The sequence below is a fragment of the Dermacentor variabilis genome, chromosome 6 (assembly GCF_050947875.1).
Source record: "Dermacentor variabilis isolate Ectoservices chromosome 6, ASM5094787v1, whole genome shotgun sequence".
In the NCBI taxonomy this organism is placed as follows: domain Eukaryota; kingdom Metazoa; phylum Arthropoda; class Arachnida; order Ixodida; family Ixodidae; genus Dermacentor; species Dermacentor variabilis.
Genome location: NC_134573.1, coordinates 41,571,590 through 41,596,261, shown reverse-complemented (window position 1 = coordinate 41,596,261; position 24,672 = coordinate 41,571,590). Strand labels below are relative to the sequence as shown.

At 45.6% G+C, this 24,672-nt stretch overlaps 1 non-coding gene across 1 annotated transcript; it reads left to right on the top strand.

The window, feature by feature from the left end:
• Window positions 1-1,639: 1,639 nt before the first annotated feature.
• On the top strand, window positions 1,640-1,729 carry TRNAY-GUA (transfer RNA tyrosine (anticodon GUA)). The gene is given in 2 exon segments: window positions 1,640-1,676; window positions 1,694-1,729. It is a non-coding gene; the product is annotated as a tRNA-Tyr (tRNA).
• Window positions 1,730-24,672: the final 22,943 nt, after the last annotated feature.

Here is a 24,672-nt window from a genome sequence, read left to right as displayed (position 1 = left end):
ATCATTGCAGGCCAAACCCGGTAAAGCTTATTGCCTCAGATGACGCCGTCTCCCGCAAGAAACGGTGAGTTGCATTTGCTATGTACGTGATGTGCTGTTTCCTCGCGAAACGTGGTGCGTTGTCAATTTATCCGCTCCCTAGCAAAGCAACAAACAACGCTTGTTCCAGCTTTTGGAGTTTGAGACCCATATACGGCCGGGTCATGCGGTCTCCACTATGTTCTTAAGCACTGACCCTGCCTGAAACACTGCATACTGCGAACACGGGAAAGGGGTAGGTCATCGGACGCACACGATCTTATCACAAACAATTATGGGGTTTTACGTGCCAAAACCATAATCTCATGATGAGGCACGCCGTAGCAGAGGACTCCGAAATAATTTTGCCTGCCGGGAGTTCTTTAACGTGTACCTAAATCTAAGTATACGGTTGCTTTTGCATTTCGTCCCCGTCGAAATGCGGCCGCCGTTGTCAGGACTCGATCTCGCGATCTCGTGCTTAGCAGTCCAACACCATAGCCACTAAGCAAGTACGGCGGGCAAAACATAACATGTATCGGCGAACGAAAGAGAAAGGTGCACTAGAACTCATAAACTAAACTTTATCCTTCACACGAGAACTTCCAAACTCTTTGAACTTATCTCACCATGCAAATTTGCTCGAATCAAATTATTTTTAGCTGTTATCAACACGGGTTCAGGAAATCATATTCTTGTGAAACACAACAATTAACATTTACTAATGACTTGCATGGATTTTGGATTCGGGTGTTGCGACGGACTGTATCTTTTTATACTTTTATAAAGCTTTTGATAAAGTTCATCACCAACTACTTATCTATGAGCTAAGCCTTTTAAATATTCACCGTTTAATATTCAACTACATTTGTAGCTCTCTCGCTAGTCGTACTAAATATGTAACTTTCAATCACAGTGGCTCACCAGATTCATTGTAAATTCTCAATTGTATTACATATTTAAACACAGCGTAGGGATTGTATGGCAGGCAGGCCGTACAAAATCACGTCACGCGTGTCCAGAAGAGCTATCGTGTGCTACAGGTGGCCAGCGCAGCGCTTACGCGGCCCTGCAGTACTGTGCGTTTTTCGCGCGCGTTGAAATGCGAACGGAACAGGCGTACCCACAGACAGGAGAGCCTTATTATGATAAATTCATGAAGTGTGTGCCGACGGAGTATTCGACGAAGTATTGCCTGCGAATAGTCGTATTGACAACGTAATACTACACGTTCCTAGAGACTCCCCAACTGATTTTCAAACATTACAACCTAAATTAACGAATAGAGGAAGCCTGCCAATAGATGGTTACACCACTGCAAGGTCATCAACAGCCCCTGTTTCTTAATCACTGATTGTCACTCCACCGATACACCGGTGTTACGTATTTGACCACACTCATCAATGCTGCGGAACGAATACGCAATTTTTTCCTTAAATTTGTTTAGAATTTCTTAGCGTACCCTTAAGTGCCAGCCGATGTTCAAGTTAATCTGCGCTCGGGAAAATTCGACGACACCGGTGAACCAGTTTCGCGCCAATCATTAGCCACATCTTCCTTCAGCTAATTAGGTCACGCCATCCGCAGATAGTGCCTGCTCTTTAAGGTTTGCGTTGCCGTTCCGTCGATAGCTCACTTGGTAGAGCGGTGGACTGTAGAGGCATTGAACACAGGCATCCATAGGCCGCTGGTTCAAATCCGGCTCGACGGATATCTTTTGATCTCTACGGGTCCAAGTGAATTGAATGTAACTTTTCTTTGCGATGGAGCAACAAATGCAGACCTCGTAAGAGGTTTGCATTTTATCGTAAATGCTCTCCTCGTAAGAAAACGCTGGTCATATTCTCCTGGCCAAAGATAGGTCTTGTTCTCTTGATTAACTGCGGAGCATCTTTAATTGTCGACAATTAAAGCGGACTGCCTCTTGGGGCAATATTGTTTCTGGATCAACGCACTACAACTCCACCGTGACCCCTAACCCCTCCCCCATCGCCCCCCCCCACGCCTACACCCATATATCAATCGTAGTTTCGTGGCTCCGCCCACGCGCACAGAAAGTGCCACCACAAAACCACTTTTTTATTTATTTATTTCCAACAGCAGTTCAGGGTCCCTCAGGCGAGAAGCGATTGCCAACAGCATGAAATTTCCTGAGGGACCATTTGGTACCACAGTGGGTTTACAGACCGGCTGTGTACACATGTTCACTAGCGCAGTACAGTAATAAAGTCAATGTAAAGACTAAGGCAATAAAAATTAAGGCTTATAAAATGTACAACGAAGTTTGTATGTATTCAGTCAACACAAAGATAAAGCAAATCTTTAATACATTAAGCTCACGCAAAACCTTTCACGTGAATCCGATTCCCAATATAACGCGAGAGAGAGAGAGAGAAGGAAAGACAGAAAGGCAGGGAGGTTAACCAGACTGAGTCCAGTTTGCTACCCTACACGTGGGGAGGGAAGTGGGGAGTGAAAGAGAGAGAACTTAGGTGTAGGATGTCTATAGTCGGGCACTGAAGTTTGTTGCCCTCAGGTAGCGAAAAAGCGCTCGAACTGCTTTCTGGGCTAATGAACTGTGAGGCCAGGCTCCCAAGATTTTCGCTTCCGTAAGTGCCTGTCTTCCAGTCTATTTAAGGCACACTGGAGAGTCTCCCGTTGATTATCGAAGCGAGAACAGTGGCACAGAAGGTGACTGATGGTCTCTTCACACTTGCACTTAGCGCACATTGGTGAATCCGCCATTCCAATACGATAGCTGTAGGAGTTGGTGAATGCTACTCCTACCCACAGCCGACACAGCAGTGTTGCGTCACGTCGTGGAAGGTTCGCTGGTAATGTAAGTTTCAGTGATGGGTCGAGGCTGTATAAACGACGCTTAGAGTTCTGTGGTGTATGCCAGCAACCTAACGGGATGGTACGAGCGAGACTGCGAAGCTCTCTTGCAGCGTCGACTCTGGATAAAGGTATAAGGAGTGTCGGTGAGCCAGCCTGGGCACGTCGGGCAGCGTCATCGGCGAGGTTATTACCAACTATGCCATAATGTCCCGGCAGCCACTGAAATATGATATCATGTCGTCGTTCAGAAGCGCAATGACAGCTTTCGTTGATTTCTGACACCAGCTGTTCATAATTGCCACGTCGTAAACTTCGCAAGCTCTGGAGGGCTGCTTTCGACTCACAATATATTGCCCATTTGTTGGGCTGTTCTTCTTCAATGTATTCAACAGCAGCGCGAAGAGCGGCCAGTTCGGAACCTGCAGATGTCGTTACGTGTGAAGTCTTAAAGTTGATGACGACCGATTGAGATGGTAGAACAACGGCGCCCGTAGAATTTTCCGAGACAGAACCATCCGTGTAAACATGAATTCGGTTACCGTATGAACAATCCAGAAGTTCCAATCTGATCTGCTTGAGAGCGCCGGTGGTCAGGCTAGCTTTCTTCACTATTCCTGGAACAGCAAGGTATACAGGAGGCTTCTTCAAGCACGACATAGGGGATGGCGTTCTTGTTGCGGGTGAATGCCTCAAAGGACAAAGAGTGCCGGTTAGCCGCAATTGATCTGGAGAACGCTGCCTTGGGTCTTTTCTCAGGCAAGCGAACGAGGTGGTGGTCAGGGACTCTGGATATATGGCGAACATGCGCCCGGAGTGCGTCGATATCTATATAGGTCCTTATTGGGTGGTCTCTCGCGGCGGCAACTGTTGCCACGGTTGAAGCATTTCGTGGTAGCCCCAGACATGTTCGAAGGCGCTTGGCCTTGAATGCTCTGTAAGACATGGATGTTAGTTTTGTTAGCATTGGACAGCACTGGTGTGCTGTATCGCAAGTATTGTAGGAAGAGCGCCCTGTATAGTTGAAGCATAGATGCCACGGATGTGCCCCATGTTTTACCGGCAAGAAACCTTAGTATATGGGAGATAGAAGTAAGCCTCTTCTTCAAGTATGAGAAGTGGGGGCTCCATGAAAGGTCTCTGTCTATAATACCGCCTAGGAATCGGTGAGTTTTTGCGTAGGAAATTGGTTGGTGGTCAATAGAAATGGGGCACCACACCATGGGCTTGTGGGTAAATGCGACTAAGGCGCACTTCTCGGTCGAAATGCTGAGGCCTTGCCCATGCAGGTACGATGATGTTAGGGAATCGTCTGAGTACACATTTACATCCGCTAAAAAACGTACGGATTTTGACATGGAACTTGAGCGACTTCGAACGATTCGCAGAAGAGCCGAGAGGTGATACAGGCGCACGAATTTATGACCTTAGAGTCGCTCGACGTATACAGAAGAAAATCCAACGTCGTATGGACAGGCTGAATGAACAACGGTGGAAGACGTTCTGCGAATCACTTGACGTCCGCAAGCCACTGTCTATCATATGGAGGACGGTGCGCGGCCTTGGCTCGTCTCCAGAGCAACGACACCCATTCTCAACTCTAGCCCTCCATCAAGGCCGCTCACAGGCGATATAGCTGAAGATTTCTGTGTGAACATTGCGGGCAGTGTGGTCACCATCAATAGCAAAATTCTGGGTGAGGTTCCTGCGAAACGCTTCCCAGAATTGAATGTGTCCTTCTCACTTGTGGAATTGGACACTGCTCTGGCAACATGCAGGCGCTCATCGTCGCCAGGACCAGACGGCATCACCTACGCTGCTTTATGCCACCTAGGTGAAGATGGCCGAAGCAGACTTCTGGAATGTTATAACCATTCATGGAATGATGGCGTCGTACCTGAGCGGTGGAAGTCCAGCGGCTTGTTATCACTCCTGAAGCCTGGAAAGTCGCCACTTGACCTAGCGTCCTACCGACCCATTGCGCTGTCCAGCTGTGTTGGGAAGGTCATGGAAAGATTGATTCTCACCCTCCTAGAATGGTATCTTGAGCGCCACAACGTATACCGAGAGGCCATGACTGGTTTTAGAAGAGGCCATTCCTCCATTGACAACGTCATCGACCTAGTCACGTCTGTAAAGCAAGAAAAACACCACAAGCGTATATCGCTTGCACTATTCCTCGACGTGAAAAGCGCCTATGATAATGTAACGCATGAAGCCATCCTTGATGCCCTGGAAAATAATGGAATTGGTGGACGTATGTTTTGGTGGATTCGGAGCTATCTATTCAAAAGATCCTTCTTTGTGCACAGTGCAGATGGCCGAACTGCTGACTATTACACTTGCCGTGGCGTCCCTCAGGGTGGGGTTCTTAGCCTCACTTTGTTCAACCTTGCAATTCTTGGACTTTCCGACATTCTGCCACATACAGTAAACTTTTCCATATATGCTGAAGACATATGCATATGCGCCTCGGCAGTTAAACGTCTCCAGGTGCGTGCACGGCTCCAATATATAGCGCAAATTACAATAAATACAATACAAAGAGCATACAATAATCATTGTAATAGGAATACAAAGACCTAAAATAGGAACATAATCAAGCGTTGAAAAACAACCTTTCATTTGTCTTCTGGTGTATGTAGCGAAGAATACCTGGCTCCGGACAGGCCGCCATTGGAATCTGAACCTGGCAACGTTTAACGTTAGAACGTTATCTAGTGATGCGAGTCTAGCAGTGTTATTGGAGGAATTAGAGGGTAGTAAATGGGACATAATAGGGCTCAGTGAAGTTAGGAGGACAAAAGAAGCATATACAGTGCTCAAAAGCGAGCACGTACTGTGCTACCGGGGCTTAGCGGAGAGACGAGAACTAGGAGTCGGATTCCTGATTAATAAGGAAATAGCTGGTAACATACAGCAATTCTATAGCATTAACGAGAGGGTGGCAGGTCTTCTTGTGAAACTTAATAAGAGGTACAAATTGAAGGTGGTACAAGTCTATGCCCCTACATGCAGTCATGATGATCAGGAAGTCGAAAGCTTTTATGAAGACGTGGAATCGGCGATGGGTAAAGTCAAAACAAAATACACTATACTGATGGGCGACTTCAATGCCAGGGTAGGCAAGAAGCAGGCTGGAGACAAATCAGTGGGGGAATATGGCATAGGCTCTAGGAATAGCAGAGGAGAATTATTAGTAGAGTTTGCAGAACAGAATAATATGCGGATAATGAACACCTTTTTCCGCAAGCGGGTTAGTCGAAAGTGGACGTGGAGGAGCCCGAATGGTGAGACTAGAAATGAAATCGACTTCATGCTCTGCGCAAACCCTGGCATCATACAAGATGTAGACGTGCTCGGCAAGGTACGCTGCAGTGACCGTAGGATGGTAAGAACTAGAATTAGCCTAGACTTGAGGAGGGAACGGAAGAAATTGGTACACAAGAAGCCAATCAATGAGTTAGCGGTAAGAGGGAAACTAGAGGAATTCCGGATCAAGCTACAGAACAGGCATTCGGCTTTAACTCAGGAAGAGGACCTTAGTGTTGAAGCAATGAACGACAATCTCATGGGCATCATTAAGGAGTGCGCAATAGAAGTCGGTGGTAACGCTGTTAGACAGAAAACCAGTACGCTATCGCAGGAGACGAAAGATCTGATCAAGAAACGCCAATGTATGAAAGCCTTTAACCCTACAGCTAGAATAGAACTGGCAGAACTTTCTAAGCTAATCAACAAGCGTAAGGCTGCGGACATCAGGAACTATAATATGGATAGAATTGAACAGGCTCTCAGGAACGGAGGAAGCCTAAAAACAGTGAAGAAGAAACTAGGAATAGGCAAGAATCATATGTGTGCGTTAAGAGACAAAGCCGGCAATATCGTTACTAATATGGATGAGATAGTTCAAGTGGCTTAGGAGTTCTATAGAGATTTATACAGTACCACTGGCACCCACGACAATAGTGGAAGAGAGAATAGCCTAGAGGAATTCGAAATCCCACAGGTAACGCCAGAAGAAGTAAAGAAAGCCTTAGGAGCTATGCAAAGGGGGAAGGCAGCTGGGGAGGATCAGGTAACAGCATATTTGTTGAAGGATGGTGGTCAGATTGTTCTAGACAAACTGGCCACCCTGTATATGCAATGCCTCATAACCTCGGGCGTACCGGAATCTTGGAAGAACGCTAACATAATCCTAATCCATAAGAAAGGGGACGCCAAAGACTTGAAAAATTATAGACCGATCAGCTTACTGTCCGTTGCCTACAAAATATTTAATAAGGTAATCGCAAATAGAATCAGGAACACCTTGGACTTCTGTCAACCAAAGGACCAGGCAGGATTCCGTAAAGGCTACTCAACAATAGACCACATTCACACTATCAATCAAGTGATAGAGAAATGTGCAGAATATAACCAACCCTTATATATAGCTTTCATTGATTACGAGTAAGCGTTTGATTCAGTCGAAACCTCAGCAGTCATGGAGGCATTACGTTATCAGGGTGTAGATGAGCCATATCTAAAAATACTGGAAGATATCTGTAGCGGCTCCACAGCCACCGTAGTCCTCAACAAAGAAAGCAACAAAATCCCAATCAAGAAAGGCGTCAGACAGGGAGATACGATCTCTCCAATGCTATTCACAGCATGTTTACAGGAGGTATTCAGAGACCTGGAGTGGGAAGAATTGGAGATAAAAGTTGATGGAGAATACCTTAGCAACTTGCGATTCGCTGATGATATTGCCTTGCTTAGTAACTCAGGAGACAATTTGCAATGCATGCTCACTGACCTGGAGAGGCAAAGCAGAAGGGTGGGTCTGAAAATTAATCTGCAGAAAACTAAAGTAATGTTTAACAGTCTCGGAAGAGAACAGCAGTTTACGATAGGTAGCGAGGCACTGGAAGTGGTAAGGGAATACATCTACTTAGGGCAGGTAGTGCCCACAGATCCGGATCATGAGACTGAAATAACCAGAAGAATAAGAATGGGCTGGGGTGCGTTTGGGAGGCATTCTCAAATCATGAACAGCAGGTTGCCACTATCCCTCAAAAGGAAAGTGTATAACAGCTGTGTGTTACCAGTACTCACATACGGGGCAGAAACCTGGAGGCTTACGAAAAGGGTTCTGCTGAAATTGAGGACGACGCAACGAGCTATGGAAAGAAGAATGACGGGTGTAACGTTAAGGGATAAGAAAAGAGCAGATTGGGTGAGGCAACAAACGCGGGTAAACGACATCTTAGTTGAAATCAAGAAAAAGAAATGGGCATGGGCCCGACATGTGATGAGGAGGGAAGATAACCGATGGTCACTAAGGGTTACGGACTGTATTCCAAGGGAAGGGAAGCGTAGCACGGGGCGGCAGAAAGTTAGGGGGGCGAGACGTTTGCAGGGACGACATGGCCACAATTAGGACATGACCGGGGTAGTTGGAGAAGTATGGGAGAGGCCTTTGCCCTGCAGTGGGCGTAACTAGGCTGATGATGATGATGATGTATGTATGTAGCGAAGCCAATGTTTCTCTGTTCGCGTTTTTTGAGCAAGAATGGCAATCTCGCAATGGCCTCTGCAGGAGAGCATAATCATCCACCCTCCCGACTTCAAATCTCTTGAACATTCGCTCACTCTCCCACACAGGGCGACAAAGCAGCTCCTATGCGGTGTGTCCTGTGGCACGTGGAATAATTGTTTGGAAGACCTAGCGAGTCCCGTGTAGCCCTTGATTAGGGAATATGCCAAATAAAGTTTTTTTTCACCTTTTCAATAGCCAGTGAGGTGGCGTCGTCGTTTTATCCCCATTGTGCAGTCAGTGCTGTTGTCGTCGTTTTCATTGAACCGTTGTCGATTTGTTGTCGTTGTTGCCTAGAGTTTAACAACGCTGCACTACGTTGGGGGCATTGTAAGGTCGACGATCTGGCCATATTGTAAACGGTTATCTTTAAGAAGGAGGCGCTGTTTAAAGATAATAGGTTGGGGACCTTGAACGAAGTTGCAAATTAAATGCTCTCGTAGTATATGCGTTCGGAGACACACAATTCGCTGAACTCTGAATGCGTTTCTAGAATATATCACCGAAGGCTTCTCAAAAATGTCTGGATAAATTTTTGTAATGCGTAAAGCACCTCTAATAGGGTCAACTATTCGCCATAAGTGTATATTATGTGAATGTTACTTTTATCCAAGTGCCCAGAAATGCAAAAAGCTTTTCTGTTGAGTGCACATACAGGCATCATTTTGCAGTTCACCCCAACTGCACAAACCTGAGTGTTTACGTCGAATTTCTCACAACTCATTATTGCGGCACATGACAAAAAAAAATGTAGCTATTTTTCATCGGCGAAAAAAAAAAGCAGTGGAGGTGCTGCGTATCGATCCCGGTACATCTCGCATGCTAAGCGAGCGCTCTACCATCTGAGCTACACCCCCGATACGATCGCTCGGTAAACGAGACGCCACCGTATTGTGCTCTTCGAGTGAGTCGGTCGAAGGAAAGCGAACGGCAGAAGGGGAAGGGGCGGCAACTGGTTGCCGTAAGGATGTCGCTTCGCATATTAAATGTATTGTCTACCTTTCAATAGGTGAAGCGCCAATATTGGCGGCACACAAGAAGAAATAGACACAGGACAAGGCGCTACTGTTTATTGAACTTTGCAACATACTCCTTGCGGGCATCGAAAGAGCGCTATCCAAGGTGTTCGACGGATGTAAAGTGCTCAAGGTTTCTGGGTATGTTGACAATTTTTTAATTTTACTGACGGAATGATCTCCCTTGACTTACTCGCATACTGTGCAGGGCATTTTATCTGATTTTCAGCAGCAAGGAAAAGGCTTAGATTTTACTTTTGAACTAGCAAAGGATAACAGCTTGCAGTTTTTAGATCTTGACATAACCCTTACTGACGAAGGTTCCTGCTGGATGTACCGACCCCGTGCCCGCAAAGAATTGTTGTGGTATGAGTCTACACACTCCAAGACTGTTAAACGAGCAATTACCACTATGTGCCTCGAATCCGCGCTGAAGAAATCGTGTTGTCATAAGGCACAAGCAAGCTTTGACGACCAGATTTCGAAGTTGAGGAAGGCTGGCTTTCCTTGCTTGGTTTTAAGCGTAGTTTCGGAGGCGTTATTGAAAAAGCTGAAAAAAGAAAGTAAAAGAAATGAAGAAGGTCCAACAGTGGAAAAGACAGCTAAAGCGGTGGTGATACCATATTCTCATAAAGTGGCGCATAATCTTAAACACGTCGCCGTGAAATACAAAATTCCTGTGGTTTTCCCGCGCCGCGAAAACTTGCTACTTTGCGCCGCCTGATTTGTCCGGATTACTCTAAAAAAAAGTAGAGTGTTCTATTAAACATACAAACCCTTTTGTTAGGTGTGAAGAAGGGGTAGTATACCACATACCACTGAAGTGTGGAAAAGAGTATATCGGCAGAACTGGCCGATGTATTAATAAACGCCGGCGGGAGCATAAGCTTTCATTGAAAAATGGATACGGTTCGAACTTGCCGCTTCATTGCAAGGCCTGCGGAAATGAGAATGAACAAGTATGTCAAGCAAGGCTTCATGATACGACAATCATGTTTAAAAGTAAAGATTCTGTTGCGCGTGAATTGTTGGAGGCCAAGGAGATTAAGAAAAGAGGGGAGAACTGTGTCAGTACCCCGTCTCTGAATATATACACGGGTGAAAGCATGATTTTAGATAAGTTTTAGATTTAGATTAAGCGTGCTTCGATTCATATATACCTTCAGTGTTCTCGCACGTGCGCATTCACATATCCAGTGTCCCTTTTCTTTCGTTCCCCTCTCGGCATGGCTATATAATCAGCCACCTGTTACCTTAATAAACCGTTGCAAGTAACGCCTTGTCCTGGGGGTCTCTATTTCTTCTTGTGTGCCGTCACTATTGGCGCTTCACCTATTGAAAGCCATGCAGCAACTTGCCTCACAACGTGTTTTACTGCAGTATTGTCTACCGCTCGGAACATGTTTTTTTTTTTTTGATTGCGCTGGAGATAAGACTAAAGTCTGTCACATTGACTTAACGAGAATGCTTGTATTTCATAAACCTGGATATATATTCTTCACTTTGCTCTGAGTGTGGGTGCAAAAGTAACATGTGGCGTCGCTTGACGGTGACACGGTGCCAACCAATCGCTGTACAGTCGCGTAAGCAAACACAATATACAGCGGTGTTACATATTTGACCACAGTCATCAATACTGCTTAACGAATGCGCTATTTTTTCCTTCAGTCTGATTGGAATTTCTTAGCGCCCCCTTAAGTGACAGCCGACGTGCAAGTTAATCTGCGCTCGTAAACATTCGACGACCCCGGTGAACCAGTTTCGCGCCAATCCTTAGCCGCATCTTCCTTCTGCTAATTAGGTTCCGCCGTCCGCAGGCACTGCCTGCTCTTTAAGGTTTGCGGTTGCCGTTCCGTCGACAGATCAGTTGATAGAGCGGTGGACTGTAGAGGAATTCAACACAGGCATCTATAGGTCTCTGGTTCAAATCCGGCTTGACGGATATTTTTTTTTCCTCTCTACGCGTCAAGACAACCGAATGTCTTTTTTTAAATGTAGCAACAAATGCATACGTCGCCTCTCCGCAAAAGAAGGAGGTGGTCATATTCTCCTGGCCAAAAGAAAAAAAGTTCTGGCCCTCTTCATGAACTGCGGAGCATCTTTAATTCTCAATAATTAAAGCGGACTGCATCTTGAGGCAATTTTGTTTCCGGTCCAACTCGCTACAACTCCAAAGCGACCGCTAAACCCTACCCCCCCCCCACCCCTCCCCACGCGTATGCCCATGTATCAATTGCAGTCTCGTGGCTCTCTCTGCCCACGCACACAGAAAGCACCACCACAAAGCCTCTTTATTTATGTGGTTGGATGTCACATTTACAAATTCCTCTGTATTCCTGATAGGCATGGCCATAATGGTGGCGTGCGAATTTGTGCGGGTGCGATGAGAATCTAGAGCAGCTTCTGCGTCACTGCACATTCTTTGACACTCAACGACGAATTTACAAGCGAAACTCAACCAGCTAGATAACAGAGCGCTCTCGGATGGAAATATTCTTGGACCATGGCCTACACATAATTGCACGCAAAAGGCCACAAAAGCTTTTCTGAACTTCTTGAAGGAGACTGGATTGTATCAGGCACGTACGCAGGATTATTTTTCGGGGAGGGGGAGGGCGAGGGCAAACAAGGTAACTTTTCTATGCAAATGAGGGGGAGGGAACTTTTACTAATACAAATGTGAATAATGCTCATCATTCGCCATAAAGACGCCTAAGCCCGCAAAAGGGAATTGAAATAACATGTATCTCACAGGTACGCCGGTGAGATACACATTTTGTTGTTTGGCAAACAAGGAACCACATCAAATGGACTCGCGCATGAAAGATGGGCCGGGAGAACCTTGTCAAGAACAAGTTAACCAGTTCCTCTTCTGGAAACATGCACCAACTAGCCCCCCAACAAGTATTACTAAGTTAACCAGCCAAAGTGCAAAATAAAGATTACTAGTATCGTTTTTTGAATTAGCTTTGGAAGAAAAACAGAGAAATGTATATTTTCGGAACAATCACATTTCTTTTGTATCACTCCTTTACTGCTCTGCCAAGTGCCAAAACCGACTGGTGTTGTTATTCGGAATTTGCGTAATGATGCCTGGTCATCAGATCCGTACTAACGCGTAGAACTCAGGACACTGGGGTGCTAGACGTACTGTACCCACCACGGAAGGTTAGAAGAACACCCTCATTAGCACAGCAGCGATATGGCCACGTCAGGCGGCTAGACTGATAACTGTAGAAGAGGGATTCAGAACAGACGTAATTATTCTCCACTACGGGAGGCATTTTCTCTACTTCATATTTAAATAAAAAGATGTTGATCCTTGGATATTTTGAAAAACAATTTTCTCTTTTCCTTCCTGTTTGGCTCTTGCTTGGCTTTCTCCCTTAGTAGAATGCCTAATTTTTCATCTCCTTGGTACTCTTGTTCCCAGTTGCCAATATTGCACGAAAAGTGCTCTACAATTAGTGAAAAACCAGACGAGGTAAGGGGTGACCTTACCACGTCTGGGTAAAGGCTTATGGGTTGCACAGTTATTGCAGACTCTAATGATGGACGCTGTTTCGCCACATTTTATTTTCCACCTTATCTAAAGCATTTCGCGCATATATGGTTTCGAGGATCTGCCAGCGCCGCGGCGAGCCGCCACACGAGGAAATGAAGGAAAAGATAAACGCACCTGGTGTTTTCTCCGGCCACGACTCGTTCTATGAGCATATAGACCAGCTGGCTATGAACCAAGTCCCTTTCCTGGTACCTGGATCAGTCGATACAAAAAGGTTGAATTAACGAAGGAACAGCGATGCGCGTGTGTCGGGCAATATGAATAAAATAAAATATTATAATTAAAACAATAAACTACGTCCTGCCTGTTGCAATAGATGGTGACAACTGAATTCATCTTGAGGGGATCGCGCGGGCGCCGAATCGATGAGAACGCTGGATGCCACACCCCAGGTGATGCCAATAACTACAGCCATCCAAAAGGAGTAAAAAACTTGACAAGCATTCTACTTTCTGAAGATGGAATGGCAGCGAGAGGTGACGAAGTCAAACCTCTCAAACATAATGCAAACTGTTTCATCTCCGCGGCTGGTCGGCCTGAACGTACTGCAATATCCGGCCACCCCGCGGTGGAGGTGAAGCAGGCGGTAGCATACGTGGGCCAATCCTAAAAGTAGCGCAACGCTAGACCGACCCGCGGCAAAGGTGAAGACGGCGTTAAGCACTCCCAATATGTGGGCCGCTGCCGAAGATGGTGCAATATCGGGCCGTCCCGCGGCGGAGGTGAAGCAGGCGGTAAGCACCCCTCATACGTGGGCCAATCCCGAAAGTAGTGCAACGCCGGGCCGACCCGTGGCAAAGCTGAAGCAGGCGTTAAGCCCTCCCCATACGAGGGCCACTCCCGAAGATAGTGAAACACTGGGGCGACCCTCGGCGGAGGTTAAGCAGGCGGTAAGCCCCTCGCATACGTAGGCCAATCCCGAAACTAGTGCAACGCCGGACCGACCCGCGGCAAAGCTGAAGCAGGCGTTAAGCATACGTGGGCCGCTCCTGAAGATAGGCATCATACGTGGGCCGCTCCCCAAGGTAGTGCAACACCGGGCCGACCCTCGGCGGAGGTGCAGCACGCGGTAAGCCCTTCATACGTGGGCGAATCCCGAAAGTAGTGCAACGGCGGGCCGACCCGCGGCAAAGGTGAAGCAGGCGTTAAGCACTCCCCATACGCGGGCCGATCCGAAAGATTGTGCAATACCAGGCCCAACCGCGCCGGAGGTGAAGCAGGCATTAGACACGCCCCATACGTGGGTCCATCCAGAAGGTAGTGCAATGTTGGGCTGACCCACGGTGGTGGGGAGGCAGGCGTTAAGCGCTCCCCATGCGTGGGCCCATCCCGAAGATGCCGAAGGGCACATTATAGGTTCCCAAGTCCACAGGGGTATATGCCATTGATCTTGGACCCTTCTTGCACTATCCCCAGGATCGGTTCACATGATGATTTTTCGTGTTAACGGACGCCGAAACAAACTACGGAAGGTAATCATACACACCTTTCGCTGTAAAAGGCAGCAAAATGTTGACCGCCGAGTTGATTGATTTGTCGGCGCTTTAGGATTCTGTATGAGGAGTGGTGGCGTGGGCGGATAGAGCAGGGGATAGAAGCAGGCGCCCCGGGCGGCCCCCTCCCCACCCCCTGGGTACGTGCCTGGATTGTATGAATGCTTGTGACAGTGGAAATTCTTCTGGGACTGGCTTTCATTGACTGACGAATACTTTTTGTTTTCTCTTTTTATCTGTACGTCGCTTTTCCCAATCCCCAAGTTTAGGTTAGCCAACCCGGCACTTCCTTGGTTAACCTTATTATCTTTTCCTCTTAAATTCTCTCTCTCTCGTCATTTCCAACAGCATTCGGGGCGCCATCAGGTGAAAAGTGGTTGAAAACAACATGAAAGTCCCTGAGGGCTCATGTACATGCATGACAACGGGTTTCCAGACCGGATTCATACCAATGTACACTTGGGCAATACACTAATTAAGAGAGTTAATATAAAGAACAACGTAATAAAATTAAAGATTATAACGAGTAAGACGAGGGCAGGTATTCAATCAATACATACATTCAGGAAATGTTAATCACATTAAGCTAACGCGAAATATTCAACGTGAACACAATTCACAAGATAACGCAAAGAACAATAAACACAATGCAACACAAGCTAACAACAATAATTTTAGTGATAATAAAACGACATAAAATACGAACAATAACCAACAGTAAAAAATTTGCCTCATTTTTCTTCTGGTGTATGTATCGAAGCCAGCGTTTCTCTGTTAGCATTTGTTGAGCAAGGATGACAACGTAAAACGGACAGAATGCACTAAACAGCCTGTGCACGAGAGCATAATCATCCACCCACCAATTTCAACTCTCTTGAACACTGGCTCACTCCACCACACGCTGTGGCAAAAAATTGCTCCTATAGGCTGCGTCGTGTGGCAGGTGCAATAAGTGTTCAAAAGAGCCAGCGAGTCCCGTATAGCCCTTAGTTAGGGAATGTGCAAAATAATTTTTTTCTCAATAGTCAGTGATGTGGTGTCGTCATGTCGCTGTCGTCGTTTCATCTGAATCGTGCGTTCACTTCCGTGTTCGTCGCTTTCATTCAAGCGTTGTCGATTTGTAGTCGTTGTTGCGTAGCGTTAAACAACGCTGCACTATGGTGGGGGCACATAGGGTCGACACTTTGGCCATCATGTAACCAGTCATATTTAAGAGGGCGGCCTCTTCTAAAGATGATACGTTGGGGACATTGAACGAAGTTCCGAAGCAAATTCGTCCGACGGAAATTCGTTCCGAAGCAAATTCGTCCGTCCGTTTGTGCGCAGATCCATGTGTCGGTCGCTTGTAGCCCCAAAACTCCTTGGGCGTAACCCCATGCGCATGGACGGAGAAAACAGCGAACAGAGGAGCGCGATTAGCCAGCGCCAGCTAGATACCCCAAGGCCTGTTTACTTTGATCCATGACGTGGCGCTACCTGGCTCGCAATTTCCATTTACAAGGCTGGCGTAGTGAAAGCAAGGACGTCAAAATCACTGTTGCCTAATTGGGAGCATCCAGATTTGATTATATCTTGGTGGTGCTGGATTAGTTGCACCAGTAATGACGTCGTTGCTCTTTGTCGCATCCGAGCGCGCGCGAAGCAGTTTATATTCGGCTGCGAAATGGGTACGCGACGCGTCATACGTAGCTCTTAGGAGCAGACAGCCTTCGATAAGCAACGCCGCGGTCAGAACCGGGAGCGAGCTCGTCCACGTCCTTCCAATGCTGCAGCTCGGGCACAGCAACAGGCTGCTTTAACAAGAGGACTGTTATCACAGTTGAGATTCTCACTGTATGCAGATTATGTGTGCATTTGGACATCTGGGACTAATGTTCAGTGACTGCGGATGGCATTGCAAAATGGCATAAATATTATTAACCTTTATTGTGATAGAGAAAGAGAGAGAAATAGTTCTATTACATGCAAAGAAAGTTGCATTGACCTTCATTCAGAGGCAGTTAAAAAATTTCACCCTTAATCTGGAAGGACAACCTCTAACGATCATCACACAGCATCGATTTCTTGGAATAATTCTTAATAGGCAGCAATCCTGCGCACCTCGCATAAAAAACTCGAAAACGAGATCAATGCGATAGCGAGTGTCCTTCGCGCACTTGCAGACACATCATGCGGTGGATCAGCGTCGTTCATTCTGACTGTTTACTGTGCATTAATACGACAAAAATTGCGTATTGCACGCCCATCTTGCGCGGACTTTACTACGCGTCCGAAGAGCGACTTTAAATACTTTTAGCTAGAGAACTACGCATATGTCTAGGAGTTCCACGAGTGACTTCTAGCTTTCTTGTGATAGTTGAGGCGCGGCTGTTACCGTTTCCAGTTATGAGAACTACAGAAATATGTCGACATTGTTTTCTCTGCAAACGCAGCCTAAAAGCCTCTCATTGGCTCTAGACATAACGAAACGAGGTAGAAGCTATGTTCATAAAGAAATGCAAGAAAATTTTCATATATTGCCAAGCACTGAATTTTGGAACTCAGACACCGAATATCCTCCATTGCTGCTTACACTTCCCAAAATCGAATTGCCGGTAGACGAGATATTAAGAAAACGAGACAGGTTCATTCAAGCTGCTCAACAACTAGCACTTCACCAGCTATATATGCGATATTCAGGATACAGACAAGTCTAAAGAGGTGGCTCCAGCGCTGCAACCTTTTCAACTTCAGGATTCATTATACCGCATCTCAATAAACAAGAATCACTTAAGTTAGCGCGCACTACTTCATCCGCTACGGCTGAACAATTTGCAATGCTACGCGCGATAAAATTTATAACTTCAGTGCGAGATGTGCAAAAAATGGGTGATTTTAAGCAAGTAACAGGCGGCACTAACTCCGCTCTGCAGCGCAAAAGAAAAAAAAACATCAGTGACAGCATAATATACGAAGCACTTATAAACCCCACAAAGGCAAGCCAAGTGAAGCATGAAATAGTATTTCAATGGATACCAGGACAATACTACATCTCGGGCAAGACAGCAGCCAATGAAACAGCACGACAAGCACACCTCAAAGGCGATGTGGTTCCTTCCCAATATCAAAGAATGAAATACGCTGCGTTATAAGGGCAAAGTCCTTCAAAATGTGTAGGAATACTAGGTTTGGCCAGAATTCTAAGAGCTGTGATTTGTATCATATGGATTCGGTTATTGAATTCAAATTTATATTGTCATGGGGCGGAAGTATGGAAAGCCTTATTTGTGGAGTGATGCCCGTATGTGCGCGCATAAAACATTTCTTACATAGCATTCGCCATGCGGAAACCCCCGAATGTGACTGTGGATTTGTAGATGAAGATCTACATCACCTCCTTCTATATTACCCACGTCAGAACGCACCAAGACGCCACGTTAAATGAACTCTGATAACGATAGATCGAAGACCTTTCAGTTTAAGGAAACTTGTGGTCTTTTGGCCAACAACAGCCTAGTAGAAGAACCGCTGTCTGTTTCTCCAAGACAGCGGCATTGTTGGCAGTTATTAACGCTTTTAATATTCCTTTTATTTCAGTTTCGCTGTATATATATATATATATATATATATATATATATATATATATAAAAGTATATATATATATATATATATATATATATATATATATATATATATATATATATATATGTGTGTGTGTGTGTGTGTGTGTGTGTGTGTGTGTGTGTGTGTGTGTGTGTGTGTGTGTGTGTGTGTGTGTGTGTGTGTGTGTGTGTGTGTGTGTGTGTGGATTATGTTATATTGCCTGTTCTGTTCTTAAGGAATGTGATATTGCATTTACACGATTTATGCACCACGCACTGATTGCAAACTGTATATTTAGTTGACTATTATTTGTATTCGCACGATGTATGCGCCGCCCACTGACTAGAAAGTGTATAATTGGTGACATTGTTATTTGTATTTCTGAAACTTTCTTGTACGGTCCTGTTGAGTTATCCTAGATGTATCTTGTATGTACCAGGTATTTTTTTACATGGTAGTATTACTGAAAAGACGTTGTTTGGCAACTTCTGGTGCTCGCTTGAGAAGGTTGTTTCACACGTAATCTTGAACCCTGCATGTTGTAGGTTGGACCCATTCAAGAGCTAAGGAGCAGCTGGCGCCTAAATTGTGCGTCAACGTCTCCTTATATCATATCATTAAAAAAACAAGCCCGTGCAGCTGAGCACAAGAAGAAACTGCATACCGAGGATCCGGCAGCCAGCCTACCGATCAGTCGCTTATAGAACCATTGGAATTAACCCAGTGACAGACACCGGGGTGGGACGTTTCAGCTTCTCTGGTTACCGCTCTGTACGGAGTGCTTGGTTGGGGATTTCTGCAGTATCTGACCAAAGGCTTGGAATAAATGTCTGGATAAACGTTTATAATGCATGAAGCACATCTAATACAGCGAACTATTCGCACTAAGCACGCTTACCTTAAAGTTACTTTTATCCAAGCGCACAAAAACAGTAGAAAGCTATTCTGGTGAGGGCATATAAAGGGGCAATATTGCATTTCACCCGAACTGCGCAAATGAGCCTACATTCTCACAACCGAAAACTCAGGCGGTTTGAAAGAAATATTGTTATTATTTTCTTCCCATGGCGAAAAAAAACATCGTGCAGGTGCTGGGTATCGATCCCAGTACCTCTCGCATGCTAAGCGAGTTTGGTGACTTCTAGTAACATAACATTGACTCACTATCACGGCCATGCGGAAGTGGATGTTCCGCGGAGCTGCCTCAAAACCAGCACTACAATTGCGGAAGTAGGCTTGCACGGCATCTTTGATGGTTGGGATATAGTTTTCAGCTGGTTCTTTATCGAAACATGTGCTATTCTGTTCGTTATATGTGTGGTTTCAATGAATGTATGCACTCTTCGCTTCACTTTACTGGGCATTTCTAGCCTCTGCCTTACAGGTGTATGAGCCATTGTATTTTTGCTCCCATACGAAAATATCAGCCATTGCATTTGCATTTGCTATTGCAAACATTGCATTTTATTTTGCTTACGGAATTATCAGCCTTTGCTGATGATAATACCTGCTTCTTTCGAACTTTTGTTGAAGCGCACTCTGTTCTGTACGTTGTATGCGTGATTCCAATGAGTGTATGTACTGTTCCTTTCACATTACTGAGTGCTTGCATCCGCTGCATTATGAGGCAGATGAGCCATTGCATTTATTGCTTGCTGTGGGAGGCATGAGCCATTGCTAATGTTAATAATTTTTGCTCACGCACGGACAAGAAAAACCACCGAAAGGCTAGCAGCTTCGCTGTAGTAAAACATGACTATTTTCTAGGTAAATTAAACTCTAATGGCACCAAATCCTAAAAAACAAACTGGCATCCTTTAATCAGCACTGCAGTTTCCTTTCAAGTTGGTCAAGTTTAAATAGAGAAGTAAAGGGCCAGAATAGTTTCATTTTGAAACCGCTTTGTCTAAGAGTGTGTGTGCTTGATGGATAGGACAACATTAGAGCGTTCAAGAAACGCAAGAGAGATGTCAAACCGCCCTCCGGAGCGAGGCACTCGAACACGAGGAGAGGGTCGTCCAGCGGTCCAGGGCCATTGCCGAGGATCTCGGAAGATTTTCCTCTGGCGATAGAACCCTGGCAGCCAAGCCCCGGCTGCCAACAGCAATAACTGTTGCACAAATAAAGTTTATTACTATCATATACTATCTTATCAGGTAGTAGTGATGATGAATAATACAGCGGCAAGTCTGTGAACGTTGAAACTAACTTTCATTGGGCGAACTTGTGTCCACAAAAGTAAGTTACCCTGAAAACACATGAATAGCGGCGAACACGGTCGACGATCGCCGAAATCTGACCTGCCGAACCTGCGCGTCGGCTTTTATGCATGAGTCATGGAAGGTTCCTGCGTGTTCCTGAGTGACTGCTGGTACTCAAGGGCCTTCCAGAAAGTTGTACACAATTCGCGTCGCACATACAAGCAGATTACAGAAGCCTCAATGACAACATGCAGCAGGTAGAAACATCTATAACATTCGAGAAACTTCCGATGCATAGCGGCGCTTCCTGCGCTGAAAGATAACGCTTGTTAGATGCTGAATAGCGGTGACCCCAAAAACATAAACAAGTACACGCGTCAATGTAATACTAGATAAATTACAGAAAAGGTTTTTGCTGCATTTCATGGTTTGGTCTCGAATATGGAGTTGGTCGAGGATTGTGCTTGGCTCTGTGGTTCTTTAGTTTGGTTGGGGACACGCTGAAAGAAGGCGCAATCACATTTTTTGTAACTAGCGTGTGTCAGAATGCCGTTTATTGCGAACCGTGGAACACCTCACCCCTCCTATAAAGCTCACGATATACCTGCACGGCAGGCGGCTGGACTGTGACACATTTAATGCATATAAAAGAGACATAAATTCGGTAGAGCGAGGCTCCGTGACATTACCAGGAGACCCAACCGACTTTTGCAATGCTGAGCCTTAGCGCTCTGTTCCAGCTAAAGTGACAAATTTATATGACGTTATTTACATAACATGATACCCCGCAAGCAACGGTTTATCGTCAACAAGCTCGAAAACAAACCTTGGTTTTGTTCGTAATACAGTTGCACAAACTCAAATTGACGAGTTTACTAAAAGTTTCGCGATGCCAAAATAGTACTGCACTTCTTAGAATAAGGTTACATTCAAAGGCGGATGTAAATATCGGCCATATCATAGGATCCCTACTCTTTAGCTCGGCAGGGTGCATCACGCATGTTTGCCTTGTTCATCGCATTCTGCGAAAGAAAATTATTGTTACGAAAACTTCATTACGAACCAGGCACCGGTAATCTTTGTTTAGGTTTCATGCCCGTTCGTTCACGCCAACCACTTCTAATACTTAGTTGCCCATTAAACCAGTAAACACCACTTGCGTGTAACTTCGTCAATAAACTCAATCGCCAAGGATATTACCGTTTGTGAGAAAGCAACTCTGTATAAAGAGCTAAACAACAACCAATGAACAAATTTAAACGACGCAAAAAGCACCATCGGCAGTCCCTTTTCCGAGGAAAGTTTTGCTCTTGGCAACTTTATGACGAATCTCTATAGAAAGACACGCTCATTACCGCAGCGCCCGGTCAGACCTATATAGGTACGACCGCGCGAAAAGGGGATATCGTAGAGAACCCCTTTGGCACACTTCATGAAAGGTCGCCCATGTTTGGTTCCACAGCCTTTTTTTCGTGTCAGGGAGCATGAAAGCAATGTTGAACAAATGAAAGAGGGCCCAAATTTGCCGAAGCACATACGGACCTGTCCCTCACGCTCTTGTGAACCACGTTTTTCAGATGTGCGGATTCTTGACCGAAGTAAAGATACTAGAGCAAGGGAACTGGTTGAAGCATATCACATAGGGAATAAAGGCAGCTTGTGCGTTAACGAAACTTCGATATCATGATATAAGGCCGACATGAGGTATCTTGAGTGTTGTGCACCATGAATGTTTGATCAGATGCGTGAATGAATGATTGGTCTGTGCGCATGTGTTGACTGACGGTATATATGTGCCTGCGTTCTGTAAATAAAACAGTTGCGAATGATGCCCTGTCTCGTTCTCTTCTCTTGTGTGCGACGGTTTATTTGGCGTCTTCATATTTTATAATGAACAGCTACCAACTAGCCCAACCGGAAGTGCTTTTAAAATTTTATCATCATAGTAGTTAGTGTGCGCGAGGCCAGTGCGGAGTCTGGAACCTCAAGGTAATCATATGCACCAGTGCCATGTATATCATGGTCAAAACCTTGAAGACCGAGATCTTGAAAACAGACTTGACTCTGCCAATTGGCTTTCACAAAATCCGAAGAAGAACCGGACTTTCTCACTCAAGTGCTTTGGAGGGATGAGGCCAATTTCTCCAGAAACATAAAGTTATTCTTCACAACAAGAGCTTCAGGAGCGATAGGAATCTCCACTGGCTGCCACAAACACGACACCAATACCAGTGGTTGTTTAATGGTGCGGCATTGTTGATGGCAAGATCGTCGGAGCAATCTTTTTTGAGAACACATTAACGACGCAACGCTATGACAACGACATCCTCGAAGGCCCCATGAACGACGTCCGTTGCAGCGTTCCAATTGCGCACCTTCAGAGCATCTGGTTCAACACGATGGTGCCCCTTCGCATAGTAGTTGTCAATCTCGAGCGTGGCTCGACAAATTTTTTGCTGGACAGTGGTTTGGCCGACACGAACCTGTACCCTGGCCTTCAAGTTCGCCGGACATGACACCGCTTGACTTGTTCTTTCGGGGATACACAGCGTATATAGCCGCGAAACCACCACATCGGAATTCCTAAAGGCAAAAATAAGCCGAGCCTGCCACGAGATTCCAACGTCGTTGGTCGCAGCTGCAACAGCGCAAGCGTTGGAAATAAGCAAGTACTGTATTGCTTCAGACGGTGACTTGTTGCGCACGTGCTATAAGTGTCAGTGGAAAACAACCGCTCAAAACTGGCGAAAAACGTCCTTGTTTAACGCACCTTTATGATGTCACCGTAGTCTTACATAAAAAAATCTTGCGACAAGTTAGAGATAGGTAAAAAACTCCTTTGATTGGCATCTTTAAGCTGTTTGACATGACGCGACAGGAGCGAAAGAATTTATTCTGCCGCGCACACCGCAGAGCGATTTTCGCTGATAGCTTTCCCATGCGTTTGCGGCAGCGCAATTTCCATCGCAGCGATGCGCAAGGTTGCTCCCTGCACAAGAGGTACACCTGCTTGCTTCGTTAAATAAAAACAAGATGGAAACTAATCAAATATTCGCATTTTGCTATCATTGTTCGATGATATAGTAAGTACACCATTTTTAACGTTTAAAAGCGTTGAGAATTTACGATAACTACCAGACGCGGTGAATGAGACGCTGCGCAACACCGCAAGTATGAGCGTGTGGCTTGTGCGGCATTGGTGGGGTGGTTCCGTTTAGTACATTCTTGTTACGTTGTTACTATGGGAGCCCCAACTTTTTGTCTGGATGAGTATTTGCTTTCGAATAAGAACAAGGTACTATTGAGTGTGCACGTATAAGCAGCTGGCACAATTTGTAGCGATGAAGAGGTTGGAGACGGTGGCGATCGAGTTGGTACGTGCCTTATATTGAAGCGCGCCGCCCTTCTCCCGACCTGGATAGCGTGCAGCTTCTCCTTTTAAACGAATTGTGCAAGCGGAAGCAAAGAACAATGTTTATGAAGCGCTGGTGGGCACGCCCTGTTACAAGGTAACTGAAACTGGCCCGAGACATTGGTCAACGCGTGGTAAAAGGGGAAAGCGCCTATTTTAAAGGCGCTTTGTTTCGTCACAAACATTGCCCCTCCCAAATCGCGCCGATCGCTACGACTTAGCGACGGCGCGACCAACTTGTTGGAACCCTGTCGCAGAGTACCCACGACGTCGCGGCGGTCACTGAGCGAGGGATGCGCTGTGTAGCTTGCTGAAAAGCGCGGCATGTGGAACAGCTATTCGACGGAGTTGGAGATAGGAATTGGAAATGGTTAAACAGGTTGCACCTTTGGATGTTTTTTTGTGGGTGGCTGATACACTTGCTTTTGGTTTATCTTTTATTGGAATAAACTCCTGAGTAGCACTTTTCTGTTATTCCGAGAGCTGAGCCACCTTTCTTTCTTTTTTCGTGCTCCTTTGGACACTGTTTTTTTTTAACATTGACTGCATTTCTTTTGTAGCTTTGTTTCGTGATGCACGAATGCTAAAGCTATCCCGAGTGCCTCATCATTCAGCACAACATCCTTGCATCCGCAGAGGCTGACGCTTATTGCACCACATTAGTTCGGTCGCGAAACTGCTCGAGCTGTCCTACATACAGCCTTGCACGATGCAGCGATAAACAAATGCTGCCGTATATCCATAGAGTAACATAGTAATGCTATATCTCAAACGTTGCTTGGGAGCGCTCGAGTAGGGGAGCGCCAGCGCGTATCTATTTCATATTTCGTGCATTCCGTGGCCTTTTCCTTTTTCTTTGATAATACAACCAGGCTTTTTTCAGCACGAAATAAATGCTTGACTCGGAGATTATTTAAGGTGCCCTACAAATTTGTAATTGACATGTTCGCGATTCAAGCAATGAATAAAAAG